The sequence below is a fragment of the Colossoma macropomum genome, unplaced genomic scaffold, assembly GCF_904425465.1.
Source record: "Colossoma macropomum unplaced genomic scaffold, Colossoma_macropomum, whole genome shotgun sequence".
NCBI lineage: Eukaryota > Metazoa > Chordata > Actinopteri > Characiformes > Serrasalmidae > Colossoma > Colossoma macropomum.
Window position 1 is genome coordinate 39,129,523 of NW_023494787.1, and position 9,385 is coordinate 39,138,907.

At 39.5% G+C, this 9,385-nt stretch overlaps 1 long non-coding RNA gene across 1 annotated transcript in view; it reads right to left on the reverse strand.

The window, feature by feature from the left end:
- Positions 1–3,735: 3,735 nt before the first annotated feature.
- The window catches only part of LOC118806038, a 36,126-nt gene continuing 30,476 nt past the window's right edge, over positions 3,736–9,385 (reverse strand). The window contains exons 3-4 of the long non-coding RNA XR_005007079.1: positions 4,276–4,442; positions 3,736–4,162 (exon numbers count right to left, since the gene is read on the reverse strand). This is a non-coding gene — a long non-coding RNA (uncharacterized LOC118806038). The remainder of the gene's footprint in view (positions 4,163–4,275; positions 4,443–9,385) is intronic.

Below are 9,385 nucleotides of genomic sequence, written 5' to 3' on the forward strand. Positions count from 1 at the left end.
TCAAAGGTTTCATGAAAAAAACAACAAAATTTGTGCAACAGAATTTACATTCAGCAGATTAAAAACTGGGCATCCTTTTGACTATTTTTAAAATGCATTACATTCATTTATGTTACACTTTTTAACTCAGTAATGTGTTTTTTAAACATAAGGGTGTTTTATGTATTATCTATTTATCTATTATCTGTTTATCTATTATCTATTACTACTTGGAACCCCTATGCCAGATAGATTCCTCACTATTCACTATAGTATCACTGGATGCTGATTTCTGTGAATGCTACACTCACCAAGCACTATATTAAGTACACCTTCTTGTATCTACACTCATTGTCCATTGTATCAGCTCCACTTACCACACATGTGCACTTTGTATTTCTACAATTACAGATTGTAGTCCATCTGTTTCTCTGCATACTTTGTTATCCCCCTTTCAGCTTGTTCTTCTATGGTCAGGACCCCCATAGGACCACCACAAAGCAGGTACTATTTGGGTGGTGGATCATTCTCAGCACTGCAGTGACACTGATGTGGTGTGAGTGGATCAAACACAGGAGTGCTGCTAGAGAAATATAGAAATATGAATGGGAAAGGTTGTAACGCTCAACAAGGTGTCTGTATGTGCAAAGTCCCGCCCTTAAAGGAAAAGAGCCAATCACCCTGCTGGTTATGCCACAATTGCAATTGTGTTTCTGAGCCAAATGCTACAAACTATTTAAGAGGTTTTGTCAGATTTTATTTGACTTTAAATATGTTTTTAATAATAATTTGAGTATTTTGGTCTTTCCTCAATTGTGTGTGTATGTCTGTCTGCCCTGCGATGGACTGGCAACCTGTACAGGGTGTATCTTGCCTTCTGCCCGATGACAGCTGGGATAGGTTCCAGCACCCCACCGCGACCCAGAAGGATAAGCGGTTTAGATGATGTGTGTGTGTGTGTGTGTGTGTGTGGTCTCGTCTCTCCTCATTCAAGGACATAGGAGCCTGGTCTTAAATAGCTGGAAATAACTGCCAGCCTGTATTGCAAAGATGGCTGCAGGGCAGAGGTGCGGACTTGAGTCATATGACTTGGATTTGAGCCTAACTCGAGTCAAGAATTTGATGAATTGTGACTCCATTTACATTTATGTTGTATGCTTATATATTATTGCCATTTTTTAATTACAAAAGTACTACAATTCCTTCAGTCTCAAGGCTAATTCTTGAGGGTTGGTTCTTGAGGGTGTGTAAAAACCCCAGCACTTGTACCAGCACTATGCACACTACCATCTCAGTGTCACTGCTGTGATATGAAAGGACCACCACCTAAATAAAAAATCCCTTTTCACAGTCAGTGACTAAGCTTACAAAGTGCACCAGTGGTAGGTGAAACTGATAAAATGGCCACAACTGGCAGCTATTTTAACAGTTTTTTAACAACTATGTACAGGAAATGTAGTAAGCCATGCAGAACAGCGAAGAGTTTAGAGTGTTTTTTCAAAATCACATTCTACCCTGTTTACATGGATGAGGCACATACAGAAGTGTGACCAGACCATGTAACTATTCCACATAAATATCTGCAATATGATTAGTTAAAACTGTCGGCTACAAACCTGCCATATATATTGTCATGTTAGTGTAGGGGTTGGAGGTTAGAGGGGTGCGTCAAACATCAGGCAGAGGCTAAACTTCACAGCTCAGGGACTTAGTTTTATCTTTCTGAACAGTTCGTTGGTGGTCATCTAGCAGATCTTTTTTGAAGAAGAAGAAGCACGTCCATATTGGTTTATTTGTAGCTGTAACACTAAAACCACCTTCTTGTTTCTACACTCATTGTTCATTTTATCAGCTCCACTTACCACATAGGTGCACTTTGTAGCTTTACAATTACAGACTGCAGTCCATCTGTTTCTCTGCACACTTTTATTAGCCCCCTTTCACCCTGTTCTTCAATGGTCAGGATCCTCACAAGACCACCACACAGCAGGTATTATTTGGATGGTGGATCATTCTCAGCACTGCAGTGACACTGTTGTGTATGGTGTAATAGCCCTGAAAAGGGAGATAATTAAATGACAAACTCTCCACTGTGTTCTCTCTTTTGTGTCTTTATGGTGAATTAGTTTAAAATACACATTGTAGAAATACTTTTGTTTACATACTTCTAAGCTTTAATGTGCCAAATTCAGTATTTTCCATTCATTTTTTCTTTTTTACAACATTCAGAAACTCACACATTGTGATAGTAATGTTATTTCTTTTTAACCAATCATATATGACATTCACACTCACTAGTTTTAATCAGACGCAGTATGCAAAGTGCCTCATGGTCTTTTGCTAACTGAGGAGAGTTTATGTGCTTGGCCATTTTACCCCTTAATGACAACAAACTTGTTTAACTATATTAAGAATGCTTTTCTACCAACTAAACATACTGTAAGTGTGGCTATGTACTGGATTCAGCTCATTCTCGGAAGGAATACTTGTGTTTTGTAAGTTTTTACCTGTAAAGAAAGATAATTAAATGACAGTCTCTGCACTGTGTCATCTCTTCAGCGTCTTTATGGCGCCCCCATCTGGCTGAAACAGGCATGAGCAAACGATAATCGATAATTGATATTCTTCTCAATCCACCGCATAAGCCAATACTCAAAGAAAAAGATCAACTTTCCCATGTACATGCACAAAAACAATCTTTTGATAAAGACTCATAGTTTGTAACCCAAAATCTTCCTTTTTAAAGCTAATAGCAATAGAAATACTAAAAAATCCAAACTATTAAACATACATTAAAAATAACAGTTTAACATTTCCTAACACCACAATAATTTCTCTAGTTAAGTAGTTATTTTAAATGTTAGTTTAGGTGCTGTTATATTTGCATGTTTAACTGGTAACACACTCCCCTTCAGAATTAAATGTCACCCCAACATCTCCATCAAAACTCGTAACAAATTAATTCCCATTCTTAAACTTTTAACCACATTTTCTTTTAAGTCAGTGCAGTACATGTCAACTTTGGCTTTAATTCACATTCTTTTTTCATTAAGGAACACAATTATTTAAAGCATAATACAGTCCTACTCAAAAAGTCCATGCCAAGCTTGGAGATCAGTTCAAAACCATGTCAGCAATATGAAACAGTTCATAACTGGGAATCTGTTTGGCTGCATGCGAATAGTACGACGCAGTATATCCATGTTCAACTTCAAATTCAGTTCGGGAGCATGTGTGCAATAAGCGAGTCCGCGCTAAATAAGGGGTCAGTTCCAAGGCACATGGGCGATAACGAAAGAGTCCATCACTAATGAAATGTCTCTAGTCCTTTAAACAGTCCATAGTTTCCTTATTTTGTCCCTTTCCTTGAGGAATAGGCGCCCTGTTACTGCAATAGTACATGAACACTAAAGCAACTCTCATTTGTGGAGCCAGTCTATACCATCAATTCACATGCTAAACAGACCATTCTTTCCTAAAGGGGCATGTACACTGAGGTATACACATCCAAGGAATTACTCTCTGTACACCACTATAACTCAAAAGAGTGTACTGGAAGAGTGAACAGTTCACAATCACTTGTTGGCATGCAGGAGTTCTGGGTACATCATAAGTGAACCATCTTGATGGTCTTCTTTCTCTTTTAGGAAGCTGTGAATTCTCTGCGTGTTGTACAATCTCACTTTCTGGGCCAATAATTACAGGAACTTGTTTGCTGGCAGATAGCTCTGGTGACACTTCAGAGGCTGGATTAGGGTCATGGTGCAGGATGTGGGGCTCTTTGGTCAAAGAGGATGCAGGCTCTGTAGTGGATTTGTCAATGAATAAATCTAGCTGCTGTGCTTGGTCTGACATCACATCTGGTTGAGATGCTAGATCTTCCATTGGTAACTGCAGTTCAGTGAAAGGTTGGGCTTCGTCTGAGGCTGAGCACTGTACTTGTCTTCCTCTCTCTTGCTTAGCAACTATTCAATGCATGGGTATGGACAGTACTCATCACTATTCACTTGTGTTGTCAGTAATCACTGCTTTTCCCCTTTTCTTTTGTGCAGGTTTTTGTCTTTTCTATGGCTTCGTTTCAGTTCAGGCTCTAATGGTAAGTGTTCACACGGCATAAAAAGGTTGTGATCTCCCCTTACCCTGTCCAGGTTTTATTTCATGAATGGGCACATCCTCTCCAACTCTGCAAAAAAATAACATGAACATGTTTTCTCAGACTTTTTTGAGCTTACCTGGACCTCCCAGTGGAGTCAGGTTCATTACCAGTACTCAATTTCCAGGCTGTAATCATCTCACCTTAGTGTCATAGTTTTTATTCCTTTCCTCTCCATCCTATTCTGTGTCTGTTCTCCCACAATCTGATACACTTCCTGTGTATCAGATACACTTCCTGGTCCAAGTAATGACTTTGTACTTTTGTTTGTCTCCTCTCCGAAAAGTGCATTGATAGGAAAATGGGGCATCTACCAAATATCAGAAAAAAGGAGAAATTAGTTTTTTTTTTTTGTGAACATTTTTTTTTTATTTTCAATACTAAACAGAAAACAAAATGTACAATGACAACACAGGTACAAATAATTGCTTTCCCCCCTGAACTAAGGCTATTTACAGGTGGCTTTAACATCAGAGGCACTAACTTTGTCTCAATAGCCTCCCCCCTCACAGACCATACAAAAAAGGGCAGACCTGACAGAGTCAGGTGGGCACTGGAGGAACTGCGATATTACCTTACAAGTAGACCTTTTACCCTCATTACTAATCATGCCTCTTTGCCATAGATGCTTAAATGGATGCGGTCTCCAGGCTAGTCTCTGGGGGGGGTGATTCTATCACGGCAGGCCCAAAGACTCAAGGCTATATCAAGCCAACCCAGGAGTTGCTGGCCTTGTCCAAGGTGCTGAAGAAGAACCAGGGAAAGTATCTCAGCACCAATATTTTGGACAACAGTCTACATGTGGCCAGGACTGGGTTACAGACAGCTGTTCTCATTTTCCTACCTCAGACTGAGTGACTATTTTCTACTTCTTTTTTTTCAAAATAAACAACCCTCTATTGAGTGTACCAACTGTGACTTTCTCTCCTCTGTGTTGTCCCACGGGTTGCCAAGGCCCACAACGGGATTCAGAAGAGATATGTTCAAACAAAAGGGGATAGTTCAAACTACACCAGCAAAGAAAAGTTAAAATTGATTTAATTAAATGCATGACAGAATAAGGTCAGTAAGTAGTGTATCACCAGTATATTTACTGAAAGTCAGTATGTTCATCAGAAAGGGCTACTGTCCATTTATAAACTATAATAAGTCACTTGAATGTATTCAGATGCCTCACTAATGCAAATCTACAGATATGTTGTTGATATGTTTTTGATAATCTGTTAAGAATTTATTAATTACAGACTTTATACAGTACTGCCTTTGTCTTTCCTAACATTACCACTGATGAATCTAATGGACTAGTCCCCAGTATTTGAGTCTGCACTAGAAAACCGTAAAGGAATAAAATTCTCTCTCCTCCCCAACATCTCTGACACCATCCCCACCCCTTCCCCATGAGATTTAACACTGTCCACACATTAGTCAACATCAAGTCAAAGTTTATTTATGTAGCGCTTTTTACAACAGGTGTTGTCACAAAGCAGCTTTACAGAAAAATTTGGGTCCAAGCCCCCATGAGCAAGCCAAAGGTGACAGTGGCAAGGAAAAACTCCCTAAGAGCAAGAGGAAGAAACCTTGAGAGGAACCAAGACTCAAAAGGGGAGCCAATCCTTCTCTGGTCAACACTGGATAGCGAACAGCATTAGTATAAAGTATTAGAATATAAAACATCGTCAGGAGGGTCAGTTCATGAGGGTGAGGTTCACAGCATTGTACAGCATGAAGCTCAATGGTGGCCAAAAAGGTCCAGAAGGCTGGCGAGCAGTGGGCATTACCCAACACCATACCAACCCCATACCTGCGTACATATAACATCTCAACACTATCCCCAACATGATTCAACACTGTCCGCTCCCCTTCCCCACATTACCCAACACTGTACCCTCCCCATCCCCATGTACTTCAACACGATTCCCACATGACAACAATGTCCCCTCCGCATCCCCACATTACCCAACACAGTAACCAGCCTATCCCCTTGTGCTTTGACACCATCCCAATGTGATTCAACACTGTCCCCTCCCCACATTGCTATACCCAACCCATACCTGTGTGCCCATCACATCCCCACACCATCTCTATGTGATTTAACACTCTCCCCTCTTCATCCCAACATTACCCAACAATTTAACCTTTCCATTTCCATGTGCTTAAACACCATCCTCACATGATTCAACAGTGCCCCATTCCCATCCCCGCATTACACTACAGAGTACCTACCAACACCATACAGACCCCATACCCACATACACCATAACCACCCCCACACCATACCCATGTGATTCAACACCTTGTACCCACCTCATTTCCATCCATTCTGTCAGAATATTGGGTGCCCCCCGGCACCCCTATCTACATTTGGAGCTTTATATTCAAAACATTTCTATGGGAAACCCTGGCTAAAGAACTAAAACTTCAAGGTAATGGTAGATTCCTAAGCAGTTTGATAAGCAGTGACTAAGAAAAGAACATATAAAATTGGTAAGAAAATTGGACTGGTCTGTCAGAATTATAAGAAATGGTTTCCTTTGTCCCTTTCTCTGATCCCACCTTAACCTCTCTCTATCTGGATGTTCTTCGTCAGAACTCTGGGACTGTGCTTAGAACAAGAGAGACACAAACACATACGCATCGATGGTCAGAGACACTTCTTTATTTTCAGGATAGAAGGGCATCTTTATACACTTAGAAGCAGACGTGGCGGTTGGCCAGTACAGAGATAAGCAAAATTTCTGAGAACAAAATGCAGAGTAGCTGTCGCGTGGGAAAACTGGAGGAAACCGTGGCTGAGAAAGACGTGGCTGCCAAAAAATGCACTTGACAAGATTCTCTTTGCAGTTCTCTTCTTGCAGACATCAGCTCCTCATTACTTCATAAACTTCAGACAGTTCAAAACTCCTGCTCATCTCCTCACTTACACCTGCTCACATCACCACATTACACCTACTCTCCAAAACCTCCATTGGCTTCCCATAAACTACTGCATTCAGTTTAAGATCCTTCTTCTCATTTACAAAGCTCTGAACAATCTTGCTCCTTCCTATCTCTCTGACCTTCTCCAATCCTACAAGCCAAATTTCCTTTCAAGAATGAACTGACATTAGTTGCTGTACAAACAAAAAAAAACAAAAAACTAAAGGTCCTTTTATTACCATGCTCATACAGTTAAAACATTTTGTTATAGTTCCCGCAGGACACCGTGAAGTACATAATAAATAAAAAGTAGCAAATGCACATTTTACAGGTTACTTGAAAAATCTTTGATATTCCATGATAGTCTATGATATTCTAAAACAACTCCCAAATGAACTAGGCTGAGCCCCAGATCTCTACAGGCTCAGCTAATGCTCCTGGTTAGGATTTAGATCAACTGATGTGTGACAGTCTCATTGATCATCTTTCTTGTTCAAAATGACAGTTTGTAACACACTAAAGCAAAAAACCACAATGAGCCTTCAGGTATAGCACTTGTGGCGCAATGTCATTGCAATGTCATCTATGTCTCTGTTTATTCTTCCTTTTTTTCTTCCACTGCCTATACTTTGACACTGAATGTAGCTTGATGTGCTCAAAGTTGTGTGAATTACTGGATATCAGATTGGCAGGTTTAAGACAGATGATGAAAGCCCTTCTTTCTTATGTCGAAAATGCAACCAAGCATGACAAAGATTCTTGGTATCTGTCAAGACATAAACCCACATAAATGGACAACAGTCTGTAAACTGTAAAAAACCCTATAATTTATTTCAACTGAAAAAAATTAAACATGCACCACTGTTCCTGCAAAATTCTGCACCAGTCCAATGTCATCCCCCAAGCACACTTGCTATAAATTCACAGTCTCTGTAAAGCTCTCACTGTTTGACGTTTTCTCAAGCACTTCAGCATCTACAACTGCAGGTATGTTATTTTCATGAAGCTATTTTATGCCAGCAGTGGTCATCTAAGTACAGCAGTCATTAGTATTTACTGATATTAATTACTAAACTTATTCTATTTCAGATCAATTCCGGACAATTCAGTTGAAATGAACATTTTATTTTAAACACTGAATAAATTTATTTTATAGAATCTTTCAAACAAAAAAATGCAGGTTAACATCCTTCCCAGCATGTGTAAATAAAACAGCAGAACAGAATTATTGCAAAAAGAACATTAAAGAATATGTCTTTAAGTAAAAAAGTAAAAATTCAGAAAACAAATATTAAAATGTAAAATTATAGGTTTATATGACAAAATGTGCCCTGCGATGGACTGGCGACCTGTCCAGGGTGCATCCTGCCTTCCGCCCAATGACAGCTGGGATAGGCTCCAGCACCCCACCGTGACCCAGAAGGATAAGCGGTTTAGATGATGGATGGATGGATGACAAAATGTGAAAAAGACAAGTACAGAGGAAAAAAGCAAGAACTAATAAAATACGAACTTATTTATGTTGTCCATATTTATGTTGTAAATATAGTATGTAGGTAGTAGGTGGCTGATGAATAATAAGTTTCACAATTTTGAGGATGACAAAAGCAGAAGGCTACTTCACCAATATTTGAAATGTTTAACAATAAAACATAGCTGGTCACACATTCTGAAATGTATTAAAAGCTACCTTATTAAAAATAAACAGTAAAGGAATCTTCTTAATTCTAAAAAACAGACAGGCAGTGTAATGATGTTAAAAAGGATGTGATATGATCTTGACAAATTACCCAGCCTGTTCAAAACATCTGCTCTCAGACATGGCGGTTGGCCAGTATAGAGTTAAGCAAGATTTCTGAGAACAAAATGCAGAGTAGCTGTCGTGTGGGAAAACAGGAGGAAACCGTGGCTGAGAAAGACGTGACTGCCAAAAAAAGGCACTTGCAGGTCAGAACGCTCTGCTCTGACATACAGACATAAGACGATCACTTTAATAAACTTGCTGTGCTTGTAGAATAACTTTGTGCAGAAAAGATTCTCTTTGCAGTTCTCTTCTTGCAGACATCAGCTCCTCATTACTTCATAAACTTCAGACAGTTCAAAACTCCTGCTCATCTCCTCACTTACACCTGCTCACATCACCACATTACACCTACTCTCCAAAACCTCCATTGGCTTCCCATAAACTACTGTATTCAGTTTAAGATCCTTCTTCTCATTTACAAAGCTCTGAACAATCTTGCTCCTTCCTATCTCTCTGACCTTCTCCAATCCTACAAGCCAAATTTCCTTTCAAGAATGAACTGACATTAGTTGCTGTAAGAAAAAAAACCCCCA